We start from the raw sequence: 25,929 nt of genomic DNA, 5'->3' as shown, positions 1-25,929 counted from the left end.
CAATTCTCCATGTTAATGCTTGTTCTAGGTGAGCAGTGAACCGATTGCAGGGCTCTTTTGAAAGCAAGGTCTGAGAACCAACAGATACATCCACACGCCGATTACTTTAGTGTTTTGAGAGAATTCCCTTTCTTGGAACGAGATTGCATGAAATAATCTTCAGGGCTTGGACAATTCCATGGCAAAACGGCACCTATCAACATTGTAGCCAACACAATATAACAACTGTTTCTGCCCGGTTTCGAACCGGGGACCTTTCGCGTGTGAGGCGAACGTGATAACCACTACACTACAGAAACAGATACCTACAGTTGATTTTTCTGTAATGAAACTGCTCCGAACTGGCTATTCCATGGGCCTCTGGCTTTAGATTTCTTTCATGCAACCTGCCCGACATCCCTAGCTGAACGCTCGTACATGCCATGCAAGACCAGATGTTTGGTATTAGCTCAGACTGGGCAGGGCTGAAGCATGAGACTCTAGCAAAGAATTATCCACTACTGCAAAGAAAAAATTGATGTTGGTTTTGAAACGCAAACTTCAAAACAACTTGAAAAGAGTACCAAGAAAAGGGCTCGTCCGGGATTTGAACCCGGGACCTCTCGCACCCAAAGCGAGAATCATACCCCTAGACCAACAAGCCCTCAAAATCCTCTTACCTCTCAAAAGCTAATACCGGCTCTAAGCCCGCAATGAAGATCATGCTGGTATCTTTATGATGCTTGGTCTGTGAATACGCATGAAAGTCAGTCTCAACTTACCCTTTCTCAAACGATAGCACTATCATTTACAAGTGTCTCCTTTTATTCCGTCCCAGCTTTGGACACGTCTTACAGGAAGTCAGCCCTTATTTATATATTTCTTCAGTGGCTGAAGCTTAATGAGAAAGAGTAACAAGTTGTTCATAACAACATAAGAAACACATTGTGCATTTTCTCTTAAATACTCCTTCACTTTGTGCCAAAAGAAATACCAAGGTGAATACCTAGGCCACAGATTCAAGCTAAAGATCTTCCTGCTGAATGCAAGGCGCAATAAAAACTGCATATCGCTGGACTAAAGCATTCCTTGCATAGCCTCTAACATCATAACATAACTGAGCTGCTAGCAGCAAGCTAACCAATACCTTTCTGAAATGAGAATGACATGTGCTTATCTGCTCAATCAGTGCTCGATCAGGCTCGATCAGGCGAGATTTAGAAAAGGTGGAAAGGGTCCAAGTGGATGCCCCTTCCTTTTTAGGGTGGGTCCTGCTGACTATCATAGGATTGCTTGTAAAAGTGGCCAGGGTCAGAGGAAAAGCTGCCAACACTTCTTAGCGTTCTCTATAGATGCAGCCATTTTCTGTGACTGTAATTTCGGCCTTTTCCCAGAAGTCTCTATTCTGCCTATGCAAATTAACAAAAGCAGTGCTTATTCCTCACTTGCTCAAATGTCCTTCCTGTCCAGAAAGCTCTGATTAAGCATGCTTATTTTCTTTTTCTGGGATATTTTAAATTGTTTCGCTGTCCAGTCTGTGGCAGTAGAAAGCTGCTTATGATGCCAGGTTTTGATGAATCCCCAAGGTACAAGTACAGAGGAATATATCAGTCTCTAGGATATGGAACTTTTAGCTAACACATCACAATATGTGATGCTTGCCAAGAAAACACTACATTCTGGAGCGCTGATGATCAGAACATTCTGCTCCTGAAGGATAGAAAAGACAGCTTGATTGAAATAAAGTCTGTTTATATTGACGCTCTCTCTCTCCCTATATATACATACATGCATACACACACACACACAGGTATGTCATGCATTTCTTCAGATTTGTTTCAACCATTTACCATTTATTGGAGAATCCCTACTTTTCAAGTGACTGCAAATGAAGTCATCTCTGGCACTTTTTGTGCAAAGTAAGAGACACACATGACACCTTTTTATAAAAGTCATCGGTTTCTTTGTTACTGTGTACTTTCAAAGCATGGGGCTTTCACACGTCAGGTAAACCTGATTACCACTACACAACAAAAGCAGATGCAGCTTTCTTATCTATGTCGTGATAGAACAGTTGTGAATTGAGTAGAAGAAGGGCCCTGATGTGATACTTATTACATGCAGCCTGTAAGATAGTCAAACATGCAGGCTAGGAAGGAAGATGCAAATATCAATGTATTAGAAAAACACCTAAAGGCGAGTGATATGCTTTCATTCATGCATGGCTAGGAAAAATCGCCATACTGTTGCAAACATTCTTACACCACCAACTGGAAATAAATGATTCTGACATTAAACGTAAAGGTGACAATGCATTTGTATCATCACCCTGAGAAGGATCATCTTGGAATTGAGCCGAGGGCCTCTGCACTCAAAGCCAGAAACACTCCACTAAAATAAGATTCCTGTTGGTGCCAACAATTCTCCATGTTAATGCTTGTTCTAGGTGAGCAGTGAACCGATTGCAGGGCTCTTTTGAAAGCAAGGTCTGAGAACCAACAGATACATCCACACGCCGATTACTTTAGTGTTTTGAGAGAATTCCCTTTCTTGGAACGAGATTGCATGAAATAATCTTCAGGGCTTGGACAATTCCATGGCAAAACGGCACCTATCAACATTGTAGCCAACACAATATAACAACTGTTTCTGCCCGGTTTCGAACCGGGGACCTTTCGCGTGTGAGGCGAACGTGATAACCACTACACTACAGAAACAGATACCTACAGTTGATTTTTCTGTAATGAAACTGCTCCGAACTGGCTATTCCATGGGCCTCTGGCTTTAGATTTCTTTCATGCAACCTGCCCGACATCCCTAGCTGAACGCTCGTACATGCCATGCAAGACCAGATGTTTGGTATTAGCTCAGACTGGGCAGGGCTGAAGCATGAGACTCTAGCAAAGAATTATCCACTACTGCAAAGAAAAAATTGATGTTGGTTTTGAAACGCAAACTTCAAAACAACTTGAAAAGAGTACCAAGAAAAGGGCTCGTCCGGGATTTGAACCCGGGACCTCTCGCACCCAAAGCGAGAATCATACCCCTAGACCAACGAGCCCTCAAAATCCTCTTACCTCTCAAAAGCTAATACCGGCTCTAAGCCCGCAATGAAGATCATGCTGGTATCTTTATGATGCTTGGTCTGTGAATACGCATGAAAGTCAGTCTCAACTTACCCTTTCTCAAACGATAGCACTATCATTTACAAGTGTCTCCTTTTATTCCGTCCCAGCTTTGGACACGTCTTACAGGAAGTCAGCCCTTATTTATATATTTCTTCAGTGGCTGAAGCTTAATGAGAAAGAGTAACAAGTTGTTCATAACAACATAAGAAACACATTGTGCATTTTCTCTTAAATACTCCTTCACTTTGTGCCAAAAGAAATACCAAGGTGAATACCTAGGCCACAGATTCAAGCTAAAGATCTTCCTGCTGAATGCAAGGCGCATTAAAAACTGCATATCGCTGGACTAAAGCATTCCTTGCATAGCCTCTAACATCATAACATAACTGAGCTGCTAGCAGCAAGCTAACCAATACCTTTCTGAAATGAGAATGACATGTGCTTATCTGCTCAATCAGTGCTCAATCAGGCTCGATCAGGCGAGATTTAGAAAAGGTGGAAAGGGTCCAAGTGGATGCCCCTTCCTTTTTAGGGTGGGTCCTGCTGACTATCATAGGATTGCTTGTAAAAGTGGCCAGGGTCAGAGGAAAAGCTGCCAACACTTCTTAGCGTTCTCTATAGATGCAGCCATTTTCTGTGACTGTAATTTCGGCCTTTTCCCAGAAGTCTCTATTCTGCCTATGCAAATTAACAAAAGCAGTGCTTATTCCTCACTTGCTCAAATGTCCTTCCTGTCCAGAAAGCTCTGATTAAGCATGCTTATTTTCTTTTTCTGGGATATTTTAAATTGTTTCGCTGTCCAGTCTGTGGCAGTAGAAAGCTGCTTATGATGCCAGGTTTTGATGAATCCCCAAGGTACAAGTACAGAGGAATATATCAGTCTCTAGGATATGGAACTTTTAGCTAACACATCACAATATGTGATGCTTGCCAAGAAAACACTACATTCTGGAGCGCTGATGATCAGAACATTCTGCTCCTGAAGGATAGAAAAGACAGCTTGATTGAAATAAAGTCTGTTTATATTGACGCTCTCTCTCTCCCTATATATACATACATGCATACACACACACACACAGGTATGTCATGCATTTCTTCAGATTTGTTTCAACCATTTACCATTTATTGGAGAATCCCTACTTTTCAAGTGACTGCAAATGAAGTCATCTCTGGCACTTTTTGTGCAAAGTAAGAGACACACATGACACCTTTTTATAAAAGTCATCGGTTTCTTTGTTACTGTGTACTTTCAAAGCATGGGGCTTTCACACGTCAGGTAAACCTGATTACCACTACACAACAAAAGCAGATGCAGCTTTCTTATCTATGTCGTGATAGAACAGTTGTGAATTGAGTAGAAGAAGGGCCCTGATGTGATACTTATTACATGCAGCCTGTAAGATAGTCAAACATGCAGGCTAGGAAGGAAGATGCAAATATCAATGTATTAGAAAAACACCTAAAGGCGAGTGATATGCTTTCATTCATGCATGGCTAGGAAAAATCGCCATACTGTTGCAAACATTCTTACACCACCAACTGGAAATAAATGATTCTGACATTAAACGTAAAGGTGACAATGCATTTGTATCATCACCCTGAGAAGGATCATCTTGGAATTGAGCCGAGGGCCTCTGCACTCAAAGCCAGAAACACTCCACTAAAATAAGATTCCTGTTGGTGCCAACAATTCTCCATGTTAATGCTTGTTCTAGGTGAGCAGTGAACCGATTGCAGGGCTCTTTTGAAAGCAAGGTCTGAGAACCAACAGATACATCCACACGCCGATTACTTTAGTGTTTTGAGAGAATTCCCTTTCTTGGAACGAGATTGCATGAAATAATCTTCAGGGCTTGGACAATTCCATGGCAAAACGGCACCTATCAACATTGTAGCCAACACAATATAACAACTGTTTCTGCCCGGTTTCGAACCGGGGACCTTTCGCGTGTGAGGCGAACGTGATAACCACTACACTACAGAAACAGATACCTACAGTTGATTTTTCTGTAATGAAACTGCTCCGAACTGGCTATTCCATGGGCCTCTGGCTTTAGATTTCTTTCATGCAACCTGCCCGACATCCCTAGCTGAACGCTCGTACATGCCATGCAAGACCAGATGTTTGGTATTAGCTCAGACTGGGCAGGGCTGAAGCATGAGACTCTAGCAAAGAATTATCCACTACTGCAAAGAAAAAATTGATGTTGGTTTTGAAACGCAAACTTCAAAACAACTTGAAAAGAGTACCAAGAAAAGGGCTCGTCCGGGATTTGAACCCGGGACCTCTCGCACCCAAAGCGAGAATCATACCCCTAGACCAACAAGCCCTCAAAATCCTCTTACCTCTCAAAAGCTAATACCGGCTCTAAGCCCGCAATGAAGATCATGCTGGTATCTTTATGATGCTTGGTCTGTGAATACGCATGAAAGTCAGTCTCAACTTACCCTTTCTCAAACGATAGCACTATCATTTACAAGTGTCTCCTTTTATTCCGTCCCAGCTTTGGACACGTCTTACAGGAAGTCAGCCCTTATTTATATATTTCTTCAGTGGCTGAAGCTTAATGAGAAAGAGTAACAAGTTGTTCATAACAACATAAGAAACACATTGTGCATTTTCTCTTAAATACTCCTTCACTTTGTGCCAAAAGAAATACCAAGGTGAATACCTAGGCCACAGATTCAAGCTAAAGATCTTCCTGCTGAATGCAAGGCGCAATAAAAACTGCATATCGCTGGACTAAAGCATTCCTTGCATAGCCTCTAACATCATAACATAACTGAGCTGCTAGCAGCAAGCTAACCAATACCTTTCTGAAATGAGAATGACATGTGCTTATCTGCTCAATCAGTGCTCGATCAGGCTCGATCAGGCGAGATTTAGAAAAGGTGGAAAGGGTCCAAGTGGATGCCCCTTCCTTTTTAGGGTGGGTCCTGCTGACTATCATAGGATTGCTTGTAAAAGTGGCCAGGGTCAGAGGAAAAGCTGCCAACACTTCTTAGCGTTCTCTATAGATGCAGCCATTTTCTGTGACTGTAATTTCGGCCTTTTCCCAGAAGTCTCTATTCTGCCTATGCAAATTAACAAAAGCAGTGCTTATTCCTCACTTGCTCAAATGTCCTTCCTGTCCAGAAAGCTCTGATTAAGCATGCTTATTTTCTTTTTCTGGGATATTTTAAATTGTTTCGCTGTCCAGTCTGTGGCAGTAGAAAGCTGCTTATGATGCCAGGTTTTGATGAATCCCCAAGGTACAAGTACAGAGGAATATATCAGTCTCTAGGATATGGAACTTTTAGCTAACACATCACAATATGTGATGCTTGCCAAGAAAACACTACATTCTGGAGCGCTGATGATCAGAACATTCTGCTCCTGAAGGATAGAAAAGACAGCTTGATTGAAATAAAGTCTGTTTATATTGACGCTCTCTCTCTCCCTATATATACATACATGCATACACACACACACACAGGTATGTCATGCATTTCTTCAGATTTGTTTCAACCATTTACCATTTATTGGAGAATCCCTACTTTTCAAGTGACTGCAAATGAAGTCATCTCTGGCACTTTTTGTGCAAAGTAAGAGACACACATGACACCTTATTATAAAAGTCATCGGTTTCTTTGTTACTGTGTACTTTCAAAGCATGGGGCTTTCACACGTCAGGTAAACCTGATTACCACTACACAACAAAAGCAGATGCAGCTTTCTTATCTATGTCGTGATAGAACAGTTGTGAATTGAGTAGAAGAAGGGCCCTGATGTGATACTTATTACATGCAGCCTGTAAGATAGTCAAACATGCAGGCTAGGAAGGAAGATGCAAATATCAATGTATTAGAAAAACACCTAAAGGCGAGTGATATGCTTTCATTCATGCATGGCTAGGAAAAATCGCCATACTGTTGCAAACATTCTTACACCACCAACTGGAAATAAATGATTCTGACATTAAACGTAAAGGTGAGAATGCATTTGTATCATCACCTTGAGAAGGATCATCTTGGAATTGAGCCGAGGGCCTCTGCACTCAAAGCCAGAAACACTCCACTAAAATAAGATTCCTGTTGGTGCCAACAATTCTCCATGTTAATGCTTGTTCTAGGTGAGCAGTGAACCGATTACAGGGCTCTTTTGAAAGCAAGGTCTGAGAACCAACAGATACATCCACACGCCGATTACTTTAGTGTTTTGAGAGAATTCCCTTTCTTGGAACGAGATTGCATGAAATAATCTTCAGGGCTTGGACAATTCCATGGCAAAACGGCACCTATCAACATTGTAGCCAACACAATATAACAACTGTTTCTGCCCGGTTTCGAACCGGGGACCTTTCGCGTGTGAGGCGAACTTGATAACCACTACACTACAGAAACAGATACCTACAGTTGATTTTTCTGTAATGAAACTGCTCCGAACTGGCTATTCCATGGGCCTCTGGCTTTAGATTTCTTTCATGCAACCTGCCCGACATCCCTAGCTGAACGCTCGTACATGCCATGCAAGACCAGATGTTTGGTATTAGCTCAGACTGGGCAGGGCTGAAGCATGAGACTCTAGCAAAGAATTATCCACTACTGCAAAGAAAAAATTGATGTTGGTTTTGAAACGCAAACTTCAAAACAACTTGAAAAGAGTACCAAGAAAAGGGCTTGTCCGGGATTTGAACCCGGGACCTCTCGCACCCAAAGCGAGAATCATACCCCTAGACCAACGAGCCCTCAAAATTCTCTTACCTCTCAAAAGCTAATACCGGCTCTAAGCCCGCAATGAAGATCATGCTGGTATCTTTATGATGCTTGGTCTGTGAATACGCATGAAAGTCAGTCTCAACTTACCCTTTCTCAAACGATAGCACTATCATTTACAAGTGTCTCCTTTTATTCCGTCCCAGCTTTGGACACGTCTTACAGGAAGTCAGCCCTTATTTATATATTTCTGCAGTGGCTGAAGCTTAATGAGAAAGAGTAACAAGTTGTTCATAACAACATAAGAAACACATTGTGCATTTTCTCTCAAATACTCCTTCACTTTGTGCCAAAAGAAATACCAAGGTGAATACCTAGGCCACAGATTCAAGCTAAAGATCTTCCTGGTGAAGGCAAGGCGCAATAAAAACTGCATATCGCTGGACTAAAGCATTCCTTGCATAGCCTCTAACATCATAACATAACTGAGCTGCTAGCAGCAAGCTAACCAATACCTTTCTGAAATGAGAATGACATGTGCTTATCTGCTCAATCAGTGCTCAATCAGGCTCGATCAGGCGAGATTTAGAAAAGGTGGAAAGGGTCCAAGTGGATGCCCCTTCCTTTTTAGGGTGGGTCCTGCTGACTATCATAGGATTGCTTGTAAAAGTGGCCAGGGTCAGAGGAAAAGCTGCCAACACTTCTTAGCGTTCTCTATAGATGCAGCCATTTTCTGTGACTGTAATTTCGGCCTTTTCCCAGAAGTCTCTATTCTGCCTATGCAAATTAACAAAAGCAGTGCTTATTCCTCACTTGCTCAAATGTCCTTCCTGTCCAGAAACCTCTGATTAAGCATGCTTATTTTCTTTTTCTGGGATATTTTAAATTGTTTCGCTGTCCAGTCTGTGGCAGTAGAAAGCTGCTTATGATGCCAGGTTTTGATGAATCCCCAAGGTACAAGTACAGAGGAATATATCAGTCTCTAGGATATGGAACTTTTAGCTAACACATCACAATATGTGATGCTTGCCAAGAAAACACTACATTCTGGAGCGCTGATGATCAGAACATTCTGCTCCTGAAGGATAGAAAAGACAGCTTGATTGAAATAAAGTCTGTTTATATTGACGCTCTCTCTCTCCCTATATATACATACATGCGTACACACACACACACAGGTATGTCATGCATTTCTTCAGATTTGTTTCAACCATTTACCATTTATTGGAGAATCCCTACTTTTCAAGTGACTGCAAATGAAGTCATCTCTGGCACTTTTTGTGCAAAGTAAGAGACACACATGACACCTTTTTATAAAAGTCATCAGTTTCTTTGTTACTGTGTACTTTCAAAGCATGGGGCTTTCACACGTCAGGTAAACCTGATTACCACTACACAACAAAAGCAGATGCAGCTTTCTTATCTATGTCGTGATAGAACAGTTGTGAATTGAGTAGAAGAAGGGCCCTGATGTGATACTTATTACATGCAGCCTGTAAGATAGTCAAACATGCAGGCTAAGAAGGAAGATGCAAATATCAATGTATTAGAAAAACACCTAAAGGCGAGTGATATGCTTTCATTCATGCATGGCTAGGAAAAATCGCCATACTGTTGCAAACATTCTTACACCACCAACTGGAAATAAATGATTCTGACATTAAACGTAAAGGTGACAATGCATTTGTATCATCACCTTGAGAAGGATCATCTTGGAATTGAGCCGAGGGCCTCTGCACTCAAAGCCAGAAACACTCCACTAAAATAAGATTCCTGTTGGTGCCAACAATTCTCCATGTTAATGCTTGTTCTAGGTGAGCAGTGAACCGATTGCAGGGCTCTTTTGAAAGCAAGGTCTGAGAACCAACAGATACATCCACACGCCGATTACTTTAGTGTTTTGAGAGAATTCCCTTTCTTGGAACGAGATTGCATGAAATAATCTTCAGGGCTTGGACAATTCCATGGCAAAACGGCACCTATCAACATTGTAGCCAACACAATATAACAACTGTTTCTGCCCGGTTTCGAACCGGGGACCTTTCGCGTGTGAGGCGAACGTGATAACCACTACACTACAGAAACAGATACCTACAGTTGATTTTTCTGTAATTAAACTGCTCCGAACTGGCTATTCCATGGGCCTCTGGCTTTAGATTTCTTTCATGCAACCTGCCCGACATCCCTAGCTGAACGCTCGTACATGCCATGCAAGACCAGATGTTTGGTATTAGCTCAGACTGGGCAGGGCTGAAGCATGAGACTCTAGCAAAGAATTATCCACTACTGCAAAGAAAAAATTGATGTTGGTTTTGAAACGCAAACTTCAAAACAACTTGAAAAGAGTACCAAGAAAAGGGCTCGTCCGGGATTTGAACCCGGGACCTCTCGCACCCAAAGCGAGAATCATACCCCTAGACCAACGAGCCCTCAAAATCCTCTTACCTCTCAAAAGCTAATACCGGCTCTAAGCCCGCAATGAAGATCATGCTGGTATCTTTATGATGCTTGGTCTGTGAATACGCATGAAAGTCAGTCTCAACTTACCCTTTCTCAAACGATAGCACTATCATTTACAAGTGTCTCCTTTTATTCCGTCCCAGCTTTGGACACGTCTTACAGGAAGTCAGCCCTTATTTATATATTTCTTCAGTGGCTGAAGCTTAATGAGAAAGAGTAACAAGTTGTTCATAACAACATAAGAAACACATTGTGCATTTTCTCTTAAATACTCCTTCACTTTGTGCCAAAAGAAATACCAAGGTGAATACCTAGGCCACAGATTCAAGCTAAAGATCTTCCTGCTGAATGCAAGGCGCAATAAAAACTGCATATCGCTGGACTAAAGCATTCCTTGCATAGCCTCTAACATCATAACATAACTGAGCTGCTAGCAGCAAGCTAACCAATACCTTTCTGAAATGAGAATGACATGTGCTTATCTGCTCAATCAGTGCTCGATCAGGCTCGATCAGGCGAGATTTAGAAAAGGTGGAAAGGGTCCAAGTGGATGCCCCTTCCTTTTTAGGGTGGGTCCTGCTGACTATCATAGGATTGCTTGTAAAAGTGGCCAGGGTCAGAGGAAAAGCTGCCAACACTTCTTAGCGTTCTCTATAGATGCAGCCATTTTCTGTGACTGTAATTTCGGCCTTTTCCCAGAAGTCTCTATTCTGCCTATGCAAATTAACAAAAGCAGTGCTTATTCCTCACTTGCTCAAATGTCCTTCCTGTCCAGAAAGCTCTGATTAAGCATGCTTATTTTCTTTTTCTGGGATATTTTAAATTGTTTCGCTGTCCAGTCTGTGGCAGTAGAAAGCTGCTTATGATGCCAGGTTTTGATGAATCCCCAAGGTACAAGTACAGAGGAATATATCAGTCTCTAGGATATGGAACTTTTAGCTAACACATCACAATATGTGATGCTTGCCAAGAAAACACTACATTCTGGAGCGCTGATGATCAGAACATTCTGCTCCTGAAGGATAGAAAAGACAGCTTGATTGAAATAAAGTCTGTTTATATTGACGCTCTCTCTCTCCCTATATATACATACATGCATACACACACACACACAGGTATGTCATGCATTTCTTCAGATTTGTTTCAACCATTTACCATTTATTGGAGAATCCCTACTTTTCAAGTGACTGCAAATGAAGTCATCTCTGGCACTTTTTGTGCAAAGTAAGAGACACACATGACACCTTTTTATAAAAGTCATCGGTTTCTTTGTTACTGTGTACTTTCAAAGCATGGGGCTTTCACACGTCAGGTAAACCTGATTACCACTACACAACAAAAGCAGATGCAGCTTTCTTATCTATGTCGTGATAGAACAGTTGTGAATTGAGTAGAAGAAGGGCCCTGATGTGATACTTATTACATGCAGCCTGTAAGATAGTCAAACATGCAGGCTAGGAAGGAAGATGCAAATATCAATGTATTAGAAAAACACCTAAAGGCGAGTGATATGCTTTCATTCATGCATGGCTAGGAAAAATCGCCATACTGTTGCAAACATTCTTACACCACCAACTGGAAATAAATGATTCTGACATTAAACGTAAAGGTGACAATGCATTTGTATCATCACCCTGAGAAGGATCATCTTGGAATTGAGCCGAGGGCCTCTGCACTCAAAGCCAGAAACACTCCACTAAAATAAGATTCCTGTTGGTGCCAACAATTCTCCATGTTAATGCTTGTTCTAGGTGAGCAGTGAACCGATTGCAGGGCTCTTTTGAAAGCAAGGTCTGAGAACCAACAGATACATCCACACGCCGATTACTTTAGTGTTTTGAGAGAATTCCCTTTCTTGGAACGAGATTGCATGAAATAATCTTCAGGGCTTGGACAATTCCATGGCAAAACGGCACCTATCAACATTGTAGCCAACACAATATAACAACTGTTTCTGCCCGGTTTCGAACCGGGGACCTTTCGCGTGTGAGGCGAACGTGATAACCACTACACTACAGAAACAGATACCTACAGTTGATTTTTCTGTAATGAAACTGCTCCGAACTGGCTATTCCATGGGCCTCTGGCTTTAGATTTCTTTCATGCAACCTGCCCGACATCCCTAGCTGAACGCTCGTACATGCCATGCAAGACCAGATGTTTGGTATTAGCTCAGACTGGGCAGGGCTGAAGCATGAGACTCTAGCAAAGAATTATCCACTACTGCAAAGAAAAAATTGATGTTGGTTTTGAAACGCAAACTTCAAAACAACTTGAAAAGAGTACCAAGAAAAGGGCTCGTCCGGGATTTGAACCCGGGACCTCTCGCACCCAAAGCGAGAATCATACCCCTAGACCAACGAGCCCTCAAAATCCTCTTACCTCTCAAAAGCTAATACCGGCTCTAAGCCCGCAATGAAGATCATGCTGGTATCTTTATGATGCTTGGTCTGTGAATACGCATGAAAGTCAGTCTCAACTTACCCTTTCTCAAACGATAGCACTATCATTTACAAGTGTCTCCTTTTATTCCGTCCCAGCTTTGGACACGTCTTACAGGAAGTCAGCCCTTATTTATATATTTCTTCAGTGGCTGAAGCTTAATGAGAAAGAGTAACAAGTTGTTCATAACAACATAAGAAACACATTGTGCATTTTCTCTTAAATACTCCTTCACTTTGTGCCAAAAGAAATACCAAGGTGAATACCTAGGCCACAGATTCAAGCTAAAGATCTTCCTGCTGAATGCAAGGCGCATTAAAAACTGCATATCGCTGGACTAAAGCATTCCTTGCATAGCCTCTAACATCATAACATAACTGAGCTGCTAGCAGCAAGCTAACCAATACCTTTCTGAAATGAGAATGACATGTGCTTATCTGCTCAATCAGTGCTCAATCAGGCTCGATCAGGCGAGATTTAGAAAAGGTGGAAAGGGTCCAAGTGGATGCCCCTTCCTTTTTAGGGTGGGTCCTGCTGACTATCATAGGATTGCTTGTAAAAGTGGCCAGGGTCAGAGGAAAAGCTGCCAACACTTCTTAGCGTTCTCTATAGATGCAGCCATTTTCTGTGACTGTAATTTCGGCCTTTTCCCAGAAGTCTCTATTCTGCCTATGCAAATTAACAAAAGCAGTGCTTATTCCTCACTTGCTCAAATGTCCTTCCTGTCCAGAAAGCTCTGATTAAGCATGCTTATTTTCTTTTTCTGGGATATTTTAAATTGTTTCGCTGTCCAGTCTGTGGCAGTAGAAAGCTGCTTATGATGCCAGGTTTTGATGAATCCCCAAGGTACAAGTACAGAGGAATATATCAGTCTCTAGGATATGGAACTTTTAGCTAACACATCACAATATGTGATGCTTGCCAAGAAAACACTACATTCTGGAGCGCTGATGATCAGAACATTCTGCTCCTGAAGGATAGAAAAGACAGCTTGATTGAAATAAAGTCTGTTTATATTGACGCTCTCTCTCTCCCTATATATACATACATGCATACACACACACACACAGGTATGTCATGCATTTCTTCAGATTTGTTTCAACCATTTACCATTTATTGGAGAATCCCTACTTTTCAAGTGACTGCAAATGAAGTCATCTCTGGCACTTTTTGTGCAAAGTAAGAGACACACATGACACCTTTTTATAAAAGTCATCGGTTTCTTTGTTACTGTGTACTTTCAAAGCATGGGGCTTTCACACGTCAGGTAAACCTGATTACCACTACACAACAAAAGCAGATGCAGCTTTCTTATCTATGTCGTGATAGAACAGTTGTGAATTGAGTAGAAGAAGGGCCCTGATGTGATACTTATTACATGCAGCCTGTAAGATAGTCAAACATGCAGGCTAGGAAGGAAGATGCAAATATCAATGTATTAGAAAAACACCTAAAGGCGAGTGATATGCTTTCATTCATGCATGGCTAGGAAAAATCGCCATACTGTTGCAAACATTCTTACACCACCAACTGGAAATAAATGATTCTGACATTAAACGTAAAGGTGACAATGCATTTGTATCATCACCCTGAGAAGGATCATCTTGGAATTGAGCCGAGGGCCTCTGCACTCAAAGCCAGAAACACTCCACTAAAATAAGATTCCTGTTGGTGCCAACAATTCTCCATGTTAATGCTTGTTCTAGGTGAGCAGTGAACCGATTGCAGGGCTCTTTTGAAAGCAAGGTCTGAGAACCAACAGATACATCCACACGCCGATTACTTTAGTGTTTTGAGAGAATTCCCTTTCTTGGAACGAGATTGCATGAAATAATCTTCAGGGCTTGGACAATTCCATGGCAAAACGGCACCTATCAACATTGTAGCCAACACAATATAACAACTGTTTCTGCCCGGTTTCGAACCGGGGACCTTTCGCGTGTGAGGCGAACGTGATAACCACTACACTACAGAAACAGATACCTACAGTTGATTTTTCTGTAATGAAACTGCTCCGAACTGGCTATTCCATGGGCCTCTGGCTTTAGATTTCTTTCATGCAACCTGCCCGACATCCCTAGCTGAACGCTCGTACATGCCATGCAAGACCAGATGTTTGGTATTAGCTCAGACTGGGCAGGGCTGAAGCATGAGACTCTAGCAAAGAATTATCCACTACTGCAAAGAAAAAATTGATGTTGGTTTTGAAACGCAAACTTCAAAACAACTTGAAAAGAGTACCAAGAAAAGGGCTCGTCCGGGATTTGAACCCGGGACCTCTCGCACCCAAAGCGAGAATCATACCCCTAGACCAACAAGCCCTCAAAATCCTCTTACCTCTCAAAAGCTAATACCGGCTCTAAGCCCGCAATGAAGATCATGCTGGTATCTTTATGATGCTTGGTCTGTGAATACGCATGAAAGTCAGTCTCAACTTACCCTTTCTCAAACGATAGCACTATCATTTACAAGTGTCTCCTTTTATTCCGTCCCAGCTTTGGACACGTCTTACAGGAAGTCAGCCCTTATTTATATATTTCTTCAGTGGCTGAAGCTTAATGAGAAAGAGTAACAAGTTGTTCATAACAACATAAGAAACACATTGTGCATTTTCTCTTAAATACTCCTTCACTTTGTGCCAAAAGAAATACCAAGGTGAATACCTAGGCCACAGATTCAAGCTAAAGATCTTCCTGCTGAATGCAAGGCGCAATAAAAACTGCATATCGCTGGACTAAAGCATTCCTTGCATAGCCTCTAACATCATAACATAACTGAGCTGCTAGCAGCAAGCTAACCAATACCTTTCTGAAATGAGAATGACATGTGCTTATCTGCTCAATCAGTGCTCGATCAGGCTCGATCAGGCGAGATTTAGAAAAGGTGGAAAGGGTCCAAGTGGATGCCCCTTCCTTTTTAGGGTGGGTCCTGCTGACTATCATAGGATTGCTTGTAAAAGTGGCCAGGGTCAGAGGAAAAGCTGCCAACACTTCTTAGCGTTCTCTATAGATGCAGCCATTTTCTGTGACTGTAATTTCGGCCTTTTCCCAGAAGTCTCTATTCTGCCTATGCAAATTAACAAAAGCAGTGCTTATTCCTCACTTGCTCAAATGTCCTTCCTGTCCAGAAAGCTCTGATTAAGCATGCTTATTTTCTTTTTCTGGGATATTTTAAATTGTTTCGCTGTCCAGTCTGTGGCAGTAGAAAGCTGCTTATGATGCCAGGTTTTGATGAATCCCCAAGGTACAAGTACAGAGGAATATATCAGTCTCTAGGATATGGAACTTTTAGCTAACACATCACAATATGTGATGCTTGCCAAGAAAACACTACATTCTGGAGCGCTGATGATCAGAACATTCTGCTCCTGAAGGATAGAAAAGACAGCTTGATTGAAATAAAGTCTGTTTATATTGACGCTCTCTCTCTCCCTATATATACATACATGCATACACACACACACACAGGTATGTCATGCATTTCTTCAGATTTGTTTCAACCATTTACCATTTATTGGAGAATCCCTACTTTTCAAGTGACTGCAAATGAAGTCATCTCTGGCACTTTTTGTGCAAAGTAAGAGACACACATGACACCTTATTATAAAAGTCATCGGTTTCTTTGTTACTGTGTACTTTCAAAGCATGGGGCTTTCACACGTCAGGTAAACCTGATTACCACTACACAACAAAAGCAGATGCAGCTTTCTTATCTATGTCGTGATAGAACAGTTGTGAATTGAGTAGAAGAAGGGCCCTGATGTGATACTTATTACATGCAGCCTGTAAGATAGTCAAACATGCAGGCTAGGAAGGAAGATGCAAATATCAATGTATTAGAAAAACACCTAAAGGCGAGTGATATGCTTTCATTCATGCATGGCTAGGAAAAATCGCCATACTGTTGCAAACATTCTTACACCACCAACTGGAAATAAATGATTCTGACATTAAACGTAAAGGTGAGAATGCATTTGTATCATCACCTTGAGAAGGATCATCTTGGAATTGAGCCGAGGGCCTCTGCACTCAAAGCCAGAAACACTCCACTAAAATAAGATTCCTGTTGGTGCCAACAATTCTCCATGTTAATGCTTGTTCTAGGTGAGCAGTGAACCGATTACAGGGCTCTTTTGAAAGCAAGGTCTGAGAACCAACAGATACATCCACACGCCGATTACTTTAGTGTTTTGAGAGAATTCCCTTTCTTGGAACGAGATTGCATGAAATAATCTTCAGGGCTTGGACAATTCCATGGCAAAACGGCACCTATCAACATTGTAGCCAACACAATATAACAACTGTTTCTGCCCGGTTTCGAACCGGGGACCTTTCGCGTGTGAGGCGAACTTGATAACCACTACACTACAGAAACAGATACCTACAGTTGATTTTTCTGTAATGAAACTGCTCCGAACTGGCTATTCCATGGGCCTCTGGCTTTAGATTTCTTTCATGCAACCTGCCCGACATCCCTAGCTGAACGCTCGTACATGCCATGCAAGACCAGATGTTTGGTATTAGCTCAGACTGGGCAGGGCTGAAGCATGAGACTCTAGCAAAGAATTATCCACTACTGCAAAGAAAAAATTGATGTTGGTTTTGAAACGCAAACTTCAAAACAACTTGAAAAGAGTACCAAGAAAAGGGCTTGTCCGGGATTTGAACCCGGGACCTCTCGCACCCAAAGCGAGAATCATACCCCTAGACCAACGAGCCCTCAAAATTCTCTTACCTCTCAAAAGCTAATACCGGCTCTAAGCCCGCAATGAAGATCATGCTGGTATCTTTATGATGCTTGGTCTGTGAATACGCATGAAAGTCAGTCTCAACTTACCCTTTCTCAAACGATAGCACTATCATTTACAAGTGTCTCCTTTTATTCCGTCCCAGCTTTGGACACGTCTTACAGGAAGTCAGCCCTTATTTATATATTTCTGCAGTGGCTGAAGCTTAATGAGAAAGAGTAACAAGTTGTTCATAACAACATAAGAAACACATTGTGCATTTTCTCTCAAATACTCCTTCACTTTGTGCCAAAAGAAATACCAAGGTGAATACCTAGGCCACAGATTCAAGCTAAAGATCTTCCTGGTGAAGGCAAGGCGCAATAAAAACTGCATATCGCTGGACTAAAGCATTCCTTGCATAGCCTCTAACATCATAACATAACTGAGCTGCTAGCAGCAAGCTAACCAATACCTTTCTGAAATGAGAATGACATGTGCTTATCTGCTCAATCAGTGCTCAATCAGGCTCGATCAGGCGAGATTTAGAAAAGGTGGAAAGGGTCCAAGTGGATGCCCCTTCCTTTTTAGGGTGGGTCCTGCTGACTATCATAGGATTGCTTGTAAAAGTGGCCAGGGTCAGAGGAAAAGCTGCCAACACTTCTTAGCGTTCTCTATAGATGCAGCCATTTTCTGTGACTGTAATTTCGGCCTTTTCCCAGAAGTCTCTATTCTGCCTATGCAAATTAACAAAAGCAGTGCTTATTCCTCACTTGCTCAAATGTCCTTCCTGTCCAGAAACCTCTGATTAAGCATGCTTATTTTCTTTTTCTGGGATATTTTAAATTGTTTCGCTGTCCAGTCTGTGGCAGTAGAAAGCTGCTTATGATGCCAGGTTTTGATGAATCCCCAAGGTACAAGTACAGAGGAATATATCAGTCTCTAGGATATGGAACTTTTAGCTAACACATCACAATATGTGATGCTTGCCAAGAAAACACTACATTCTGGAGCGCTGATGATCAGAACATTCTGCTCCTGAAGGATAGAAAAGACAGCTTGATTGAAATAAAGTCTGTTTATATTGACGCTCTCTCTCTCCCTATATATACATACATGCGTACACACACACACACAGGTATGTCATGCATTTCTTCAGATTTGTTTCAACCATTTACCATTTATTGGAGAATCCCTACTTTTCAAGTGACTGCAAATGAAGTCATCTCTGGCACTTTTTGTGCAAAGTAAGAGACACACATGACACCTTTTTATAAAAGTCATCAGTTTCTTTGTTACTGTGTACTTTCAAAGCATGGGGCTTTCACACGTCAGGTAAACCTGATTACCACTACACAACAAAAGCAGATGCAGCTTTCTTATCTATGTCGTGATAGAACAGTTGTGAATTGAGTAGAAGAAGGGCCCTGATGTGATACTTATTACATGCAGCCTGTAAGATAGTCAAACATGCAGGCTAAGAAGGAAGATGCAAATATCAATGTATTAGAAAAACACCTAAAGGCGAGTGATATGCTTTCATTCATGCATGGCTAGGAAAAATCGCCATACTGTTGCAAACATTCTTACACCACCAACTGGAAATAAATGATTCTGACATTAAACGTAAAGGTGACAATGCATTTGTATCATCACCTTGAGAAGGATCATCTTGGAATTGAGCCGAGGGCCTCTGCACTCAAAGCCAGAAACACTCCACTAAAATAAGATTCCTGTTGGTGCCAACAATTCTCCATGTTAATGCTTGTTCTAGGTGAGCAGTGAACCGATTGCAGGGCTCTTTTGAAAGCAAGGTCTGAGAACCAACAGATACATCCACACGCCGATTACTTTAGTGTTTTGAGAGAATTCCCTTTCTTGGAACGAGATTGCATGAAATAATCTTCAGGGCTTGGACAATTCCATGGCAAAACGGCACCTATCAACATTGTAGCCAACACAATATAACAACTGTTTCTGCCCGGTTTCGAACCGGGGACCTTTCGCGTGTGAGGCGAACGTGATAACCACTACACTACAGAAACAGATACCTACAGTTGATTTTTCTGTAATTAAACTGCTCCGAACTGGCTATTCCATGGGCCTCTGGCTTTAGATTTCTTTCATGCAACCTGCCCGACATCCCTAGCTGAACGCTCGTACATGCCATGCAAGACCAGATGTTTGGTATTAGCTCAGACTGGGCAGGGCTGAAGCATGAGACTCTAGCAAAGAATTATCCACTACTGCAAAGAAAAAATTGATGTTGGTTTTGAAACGCAAACTTCAAAACAACTTGAAAAGAGTACCAAGAAAAGGGCTCGTCCGGGATTTGAACCCGGGACCTCTCGCACCCAAAGCGAGAATCATACCCCTAGACCAACGAGCCCTCAAAATCCTCTTACCTCTCAAAAGCTAATACCGGCTCTAAGCCCGCAATGAAGATCATGCTGGTATCTTTATGATGCTTGGTCTGTGAATACGCATGAAAGTCAGTCTCAACTTACCCTTTCTCAAACGATAGCACTATCATTTACAAGTGTCTCCTTTTATTCCGTCCCAGCTTTGGACACGTCTTACAGGAAGTCAGCCCTTATTTATATATTTCTTCAGTGGCTGAAGCTTAATGAGAAAGAGTAACAAGTTGTTCATAACAACATAAGAAACACATTGTGCATTTTCTCTTAAATACTCCTTCACTTTGTGCCAAAAGAAATACCAAGGTGAATACCTAGGCCACAGATTCAAGCTAAAGATCTTCCTGCTGAATGCAAGGCGCAATAAAAACTGCATATCGCTGGACTAAAGCATTCCTTGCATAGCCTCTAACATCATAACATAACTGAGCTGCTAGCAGCAAGCTAACCAATACCTTTCTGAAATGAGAATGACATGTGCTTATCTGCTCAATCAGTGCTCGATCAGGCTCGATCAGGCGAGATTTAGAAAAGGTGGAAAGGGTCCAAGTGGATGCCCCTTCCTTTTTAGGGTGGGTCCTGCTGACTATCATAGGATTGCTTGTAAAAGTGGCCAGGGTCAGAGGAAAAGCTGCCAACACTTCTTAGCGTTCTCTATAGATGCAGCCATTTTCTGTGACTGTAATTTCGGCCTTTTCCCAGAAGTCTCTATTCTGCCTATGCAAATTAACAAAAGCAGTGCTTATTCCTCACTTGCTCAAATGTCCTTCCTGTCCAGAAAGCTCTGATTAAGCATGCTTATTTTCTTTTTCTGGGATATTTTAAATTGTTTCGCTGTCCAGTCTGTGGCAGTAGAAAGCTGCTTATGATGCCAGGTTTTGATGAATCCCCAAGGTACAAGTACAGAGGAATATATCAGTCTCTAGGATATGGAACTTTTAGCTAACACATCACAATATGTGATGCTTGCCAAGAAAACACTACATTCTGGAGCGCTGATGATCAGAACATTCTGCTCCTGAAGGATAGAAAAGACAGCTTGATTGAAATAAAGTCTGTTTATATTGACGCTCTCTCTCTCCCTATATATACATACATGCATACACACACACACACAGGTATGTCATGCATTTCTTCAGATTTGTTTCAACCATTTACCATTTATTGGAGAATCCCTACTTTTCAAGTGACTGCAAATGAAGTCATCTCTGGCACTTTTTGTGCAAAGTAAGAGACACACATGACACCTTTTTATAAAAGTCATCGGTTTCTTTGTTACTGTGTACTTTCAAAGCATGGGGCTTTCACACGTCAGGTAAACCTGATTACCACTACACAACAAAAGCAGATGCAGCTTTCTTATCTATGTCGTGATAGAACAGTTGTGAATTGAGTAGAAGAAGGGCCCTGATGTGATACTTATTACATGCAGCCTGTAAGATAGTCAAACATGCAGGCTAGGAAGGAAGATGCAAATATCAATGTATTAGAAAAACACCTAAAGGCGAGTGATATGCTTTCATTCATGCATGGCTAGGAAAAATCGCCATACTGTTGCAAACATTCTTACACCACCAACTGGAAATAAATGATTCTGACATTAAACGTAAAGGTGACAATGCATTTGTATCATCACCCTGAGAAGGATCATCTTGGAATTGAGCCGAGGGCCTCTGCACTCAAAGCCAGAAACACTCCACTAAAATAAGATTCCTGTTGGTGCCAACAATTCTCCATGTTAATGCTTGTTCTAGGTGAGCAGTGAACCGATTGCAGGGCTCTTTTGAAAGCAAGGTCTGAGAACCAACAGATACATCCACACGCCGATTACTTTAGTGTTTTGAGAGAATTCCCTTTCTTGGAACGAGATTGTATGAAATAATCTTCAGGGCTTGGACAATTCCATGGCAAAACGGCACCTATCAACATTGTAGCCAACACAATATAACAACTGTTTCTGCCCGGTTTCGAACCGGGGACCTTTCGCGTGTGAGGCGAACGTGATAACCACTACACTACAGAAACAGATACCTACAGTTGATTTTTCTGTAATGAAACTGCTCCGAACTGGCTATTCCATGGGCCTCTGGCTTTAGATTTCTTTCATGCAACCTGCCCGACATCCCTAGCTGAACGCTCGTACATGCCATGCAAGACCAGATGTTTGGTATTAGCTCAGACTGGGCAGGGCTGAAGCATGAGACTCTAGCAAAGAATTATCCACTACTGCAAAGAAAAAATTGATGTTGGTTTTGAAACGCAAACTTCAAAACAACTTGAAAAGAGTACCAAGAAAAGGGCTCGTCCGGGATTTGAACCCGGGACCTCTCGCACCCAAAGCGAGAATCATACCCCTAGACCAACGAGCCCTCAAAATCCTCTTACCTCTCAAAAGCTAATACCGGCTCTAAGCCCGCAATGAAGATCATGCTGGTATCTTTATGATGCTTGGTCTGTGAATACGCATGAAAGTCAGTCTCAACTTACCCTTTCTCAAACGATAGCACTATCATTTACAAGTGTCTCCTTTTATTCCGTCCCAGCTTTGGACACGTCTTACAGGAAGTCAGCCCTTATTTATATATTTCTTCAGTGGCTGAAGCTTAATGAGAAAGAGTAACAAGTTGTTCATAACAACATAAGAAACACATTGTGCATTTTCTCTTAAATACTCCTTCACTTTGTGCCAAAAGAAATACCAAGGTGAATACCTAGGCCACAGATTCAAGCTAAAGATCTTCCTGCTGAATGCAAGGCGCAATAAAAACTGCATATCGCTGGACTAAAGCATTCCTTGCATAGCCTCTAACATCATAACATAACTGAGCTGCTAGCAGCAAGCTAACCAATACCTTTCTGAAATGAGAATGACATGTGCTTATCTGCTCAATCAGTGCTCGATCAGGCTCGATCAGGCGAGATTTAGAAAAGGTGGAAAGGGTCCAAGTGGATGCCCCTTCCTTTTTAGGGTGGGTCCTGCTGACTATCATAGGATTGCTTGTAAAAGTGGCCGGGGTCAGAGGAAAAGCTGCCAACACTTCTTAGCGTTCTCTATAGATGCAGCCATTTTCTGTGACTGTAATTTCGGCCTTTTCCCAGAAGTCTCTATTCTGCCTATGCAAATTAACAAAAGCAGTGCTTATTCCTCACTTGCTCAAATGTCCTTCCTGTCCAGAAAGCTCTGATTAAGCATGCTTATTTTCTTTTTCTGGGATATTTTAAATTGTTTCGCTGTCCAGTCTGTGGCAGTAGAAAGCTGCTTATGATGCCAGGTTTTGATGAATCCCCAAGGTACAAGTACAGAGGAATATATCAGTCTCTAGGATATGGAACTTTTAGCTAACACATCACAATATGTGATGCTTGCCAAGAAAACACTACATTCTGGAGCGCTGATGATCAGAACATTCTGCTCCTGAAGGATAGAAAAGACAGCTTGATTGAAATAAAGTCTGTTTATATTGACGCTCTCTCTCTCCCTATATATACATACATGCATACACACACACACACAGGTATGTCATGCATTTCTTCAGATTTGTTTCAACCATTTACCATTTATTGGAGAATCCCTACTTTTCAAGTGACTGCAAATGAAGTCATCTCTGGCACTTTTTGTGCAAAGTAAGAGACACACATGACACCTTTTTATAAAAGTCATCGGTTTCTTTGTTACTGTGTACTTTCAAAGCATGGGGCTTTCACACGTCAGGTAAACCTGATTACCACTACACAACAAAAGCAGATGCAGCTTTCTTATCTATGTCGTGATAGAACAGTTGTGAATTGAGTAGAAGAAGGGCCCTGATGTGATACTTATTACATGCAGCCTGTAAGATAGTCAAACATGCAGGCTAGGAAGGAAGATGCAAATATCAATGTATTAGAAAAACACCTAAAGGCGAGTGATATGCTTTCATTCATGCATGGCTAGGAAAAATCGCCATACTGTTGCAAACATTCTTACACCACCAACTGGAAATAAATGATTCTGACATTAAACGTAAAGGTGACAATGCATTTGTATCATCACCCTGAGAAGGATCATCTTGGAATTGAGCCGAGGGCCTCTGCACTCAAAGCCAGAAACACTCCACTAAAATAAGATTCCTGTTGGTGCCAACAATTCTCCATGTTAATGCTTGTTCTAGGTGAGCAGTGAACCGATTGCAGGGCTCTTTTGAAAGCAAGGTCTGAGAACCAACAGATACATCCACACGCCGATTACTTTAGTGTTTTGAGAGAATTCCCTTTCTTGGAACGAGATTGCATGAAATAATCTTCAGGGCTTGGACAATTCCATGGCAAAACGGCACCTATCAACATTGTAGCCAACACAATATAACAACTGTTTCTGCCCGGTTTCGAACCGGGGACCTTTCGCGTGTGAGGCGAACGTGATAACCACTACACTACAGAAACAGATACCTACAGTTGATTTTTCTGTAATGAAACTGCTCCGAACTGGCTATTCCATGGGCCTCTGGCTTTAGATTTCTTTCATGCAACCTGCCCGACATCCCTAGCTGAACGCTCGTACATGCCATGCAAGACCAGATGTTTGGTATTAGCTCAGACTGGGCAGGGCTGAAGCATGAGACTCTAGCAAAGAATTATCCACTACTGCAAAGAAAAAATTGATGTTGGTTTTGAAACGCAAACTTCAAAACAACTTGAAAAGAGTACCAAGAAAAGGGCTCGTCCGGGATTTGAACCCGGGACCTCTCGCACCCAAAGCGAGAATCATACCCCTAGACCAACGAGCCCTCAAAATCCTCTTACCTCTCAAAAGCTAATACCGGCTCTAAGCCCGCAATGAAGATCATGCTGGTATCTTTATGATGCTTGGTCTGTGAATACGCATGAAAGTCAGTCTCAACTTACCCTTTCTCAAACGATAGCACTATCATTTACAAGTGTCTCCTTTTATTCCGTCCCAGCTTTGGACACGTCTTACAGGAAGTCAGCCCTTATTTATATATTTCTTCAGTGGCTGAAGCTTAATGAGAAAGAGTAACAAGTTGTTCATAACAACATAAGAAACACATTGTGCATTTTCTCTTAAATACTCCTTCACTTTGTGCCAAAAGAAATACCAAGGTGAATACCTAGGCCACAGATTCAAGCTAAAGATCTTCCTGCTGAATGCAAGGCGCATTAAAAACTGCATATCGCTGGACTAAAGCATTCCTTGCATAGCCTCTAACATCATAACATAACTGAGCTGCTAGCAGCAAGCTAACCAATACCTTTCTGAAATGAGAATGACATGTGCTTATCTGCTCAATCAGTGCTCAATCAGGCTCGATCAGGCGAGATTTAGAAAAGGTGGAAAGGGTCCAAGTGGATGCCCCTTCCTTTTTAGGGTGGGTCCTGCTGACTATCATAGGATTGCTTGTAAAAGTGGCCAGGGTCAGAGGAAAAGCTGCCAACACTTCTTAGCGTTCTCTATAGATGCAGCCATTTTCTGTGACTGTAATTTCGGCCTTTTCCCAGAAGTCTCTATTCTGCCTATGCAAATTAACAAAAGCAGTGCTTATTCCTCACTTGCTCAAATGTCCTTCCTGTCCAGAAAGCTCTGATTAAGCATGCTTATTTTCTTTTTCTGGGATATTTTAAATTGTTTCGCTGTCCAGTCTGTGGCAGTAGAAAGCTGCTTATGATGCCAGGTTTTGATGAATCCCCAAGGTACAAGTACAGAGGAATATATCAGTCTCTAGGATATGGAACTTTTAGCTAACACATCACAATATGTGATGCTTGCCAAGAAAACACTACATTCTGGAGCGCTGATGATCAGAACATTCTGCTCCTGAAGGATAGAAAAGACAGCTTGATTGAAATAAAGTCTGTTTATATTGACGCTCTCTCTCTCCCTATATATACATACATGCATACACACACACACACAGGTATGTCATGCATTTCTTCAGATTTGTTTCAACCATTTACCATTTATTGGAGAATCCCTACTTTTCAAGTGACTGCAAATGAAGTCATCTCTGGCACTTTTTGTGCAAAGTAAGAGACACACATGACACCTTTTTATAAAAGTCATCGGTTTCTTTGTTACTGTGTACTT

The 25,929-nt window shown here is 41.7% G+C and overlaps 15 non-coding genes across 15 annotated transcripts; all 15 read right to left on the bottom strand.

Moving 5' to 3' along the window:
* Positions 1–226: 226 nt before the first annotated feature.
* On the bottom strand, positions 227–299 carry TRNAV-CAC (transfer RNA valine (anticodon CAC)). The gene has a single exon. It is a non-coding gene; the product is annotated as a tRNA-Val (tRNA).
* A 2,324-nt stretch (positions 300–2,623) lies between these two features.
* Positions 2,624–2,696, bottom strand: TRNAV-CAC (transfer RNA valine (anticodon CAC)). The gene has a single exon. It is a non-coding gene; the product is annotated as a tRNA-Val (tRNA).
* Positions 2,697–2,968: 272 nt separating this feature from the next.
* On the bottom strand, positions 2,969–3,040 carry TRNAP-UGG (transfer RNA proline (anticodon UGG)). The gene has a single exon. It is a non-coding gene; the product is annotated as a tRNA-Pro (tRNA).
* Positions 3,041–5,020: 1,980 nt separating this feature from the next.
* Positions 5,021–5,093, bottom strand: TRNAV-CAC (transfer RNA valine (anticodon CAC)). The gene has a single exon. It is a non-coding gene; the product is annotated as a tRNA-Val (tRNA).
* Positions 5,094–9,814: 4,721 nt separating this feature from the next.
* TRNAV-CAC (transfer RNA valine (anticodon CAC)) lies at positions 9,815–9,887 on the bottom strand. The gene has a single exon. It is a non-coding gene; the product is annotated as a tRNA-Val (tRNA).
* A 272-nt stretch (positions 9,888–10,159) lies between these two features.
* On the bottom strand, positions 10,160–10,231 carry TRNAP-UGG (transfer RNA proline (anticodon UGG)). The gene has a single exon. It is a non-coding gene; the product is annotated as a tRNA-Pro (tRNA).
* A 1,980-nt stretch (positions 10,232–12,211) lies between these two features.
* TRNAV-CAC (transfer RNA valine (anticodon CAC)) lies at positions 12,212–12,284 on the bottom strand. The gene has a single exon. It is a non-coding gene; the product is annotated as a tRNA-Val (tRNA).
* Positions 12,285–12,556: 272 nt separating this feature from the next.
* On the bottom strand, positions 12,557–12,628 carry TRNAP-UGG (transfer RNA proline (anticodon UGG)). The gene has a single exon. It is a non-coding gene; the product is annotated as a tRNA-Pro (tRNA).
* Positions 12,629–14,608: 1,980 nt separating this feature from the next.
* On the bottom strand, positions 14,609–14,681 carry TRNAV-CAC (transfer RNA valine (anticodon CAC)). Its single transcript has one exon. It is a non-coding gene; the product is annotated as a tRNA-Val (tRNA).
* Positions 14,682–19,402: 4,721 nt separating this feature from the next.
* On the bottom strand, positions 19,403–19,475 carry TRNAV-CAC (transfer RNA valine (anticodon CAC)). The gene has a single exon. It is a non-coding gene; the product is annotated as a tRNA-Val (tRNA).
* A 272-nt stretch (positions 19,476–19,747) lies between these two features.
* TRNAP-UGG (transfer RNA proline (anticodon UGG)) lies at positions 19,748–19,819 on the bottom strand. The gene has a single exon. It is a non-coding gene; the product is annotated as a tRNA-Pro (tRNA).
* Positions 19,820–21,799: 1,980 nt separating this feature from the next.
* On the bottom strand, positions 21,800–21,872 carry TRNAV-CAC (transfer RNA valine (anticodon CAC)). The gene has a single exon. It is a non-coding gene; the product is annotated as a tRNA-Val (tRNA).
* A 272-nt stretch (positions 21,873–22,144) lies between these two features.
* TRNAP-UGG (transfer RNA proline (anticodon UGG)) lies at positions 22,145–22,216 on the bottom strand. The gene has a single exon. It is a non-coding gene; the product is annotated as a tRNA-Pro (tRNA).
* Positions 22,217–24,196: 1,980 nt separating this feature from the next.
* TRNAV-CAC (transfer RNA valine (anticodon CAC)) lies at positions 24,197–24,269 on the bottom strand. The gene has a single exon. It is a non-coding gene; the product is annotated as a tRNA-Val (tRNA).
* A 272-nt stretch (positions 24,270–24,541) lies between these two features.
* TRNAP-UGG (transfer RNA proline (anticodon UGG)) lies at positions 24,542–24,613 on the bottom strand. Its single transcript has one exon. It is a non-coding gene; the product is annotated as a tRNA-Pro (tRNA).
* Positions 24,614–25,929: the final 1,316 nt, after the last annotated feature.

The sequence above is a fragment of the Triturus cristatus genome, chromosome 8, assembly GCF_964204655.1.
Source record: "Triturus cristatus chromosome 8, aTriCri1.1, whole genome shotgun sequence".
In the NCBI taxonomy this organism is placed as follows: domain Eukaryota; kingdom Metazoa; phylum Chordata; class Amphibia; order Caudata; family Salamandridae; genus Triturus; species Triturus cristatus.
Note: the sequence above shows the minus strand (reverse complement) of the source record. Positions and strands in the feature narration are given on the sequence as shown.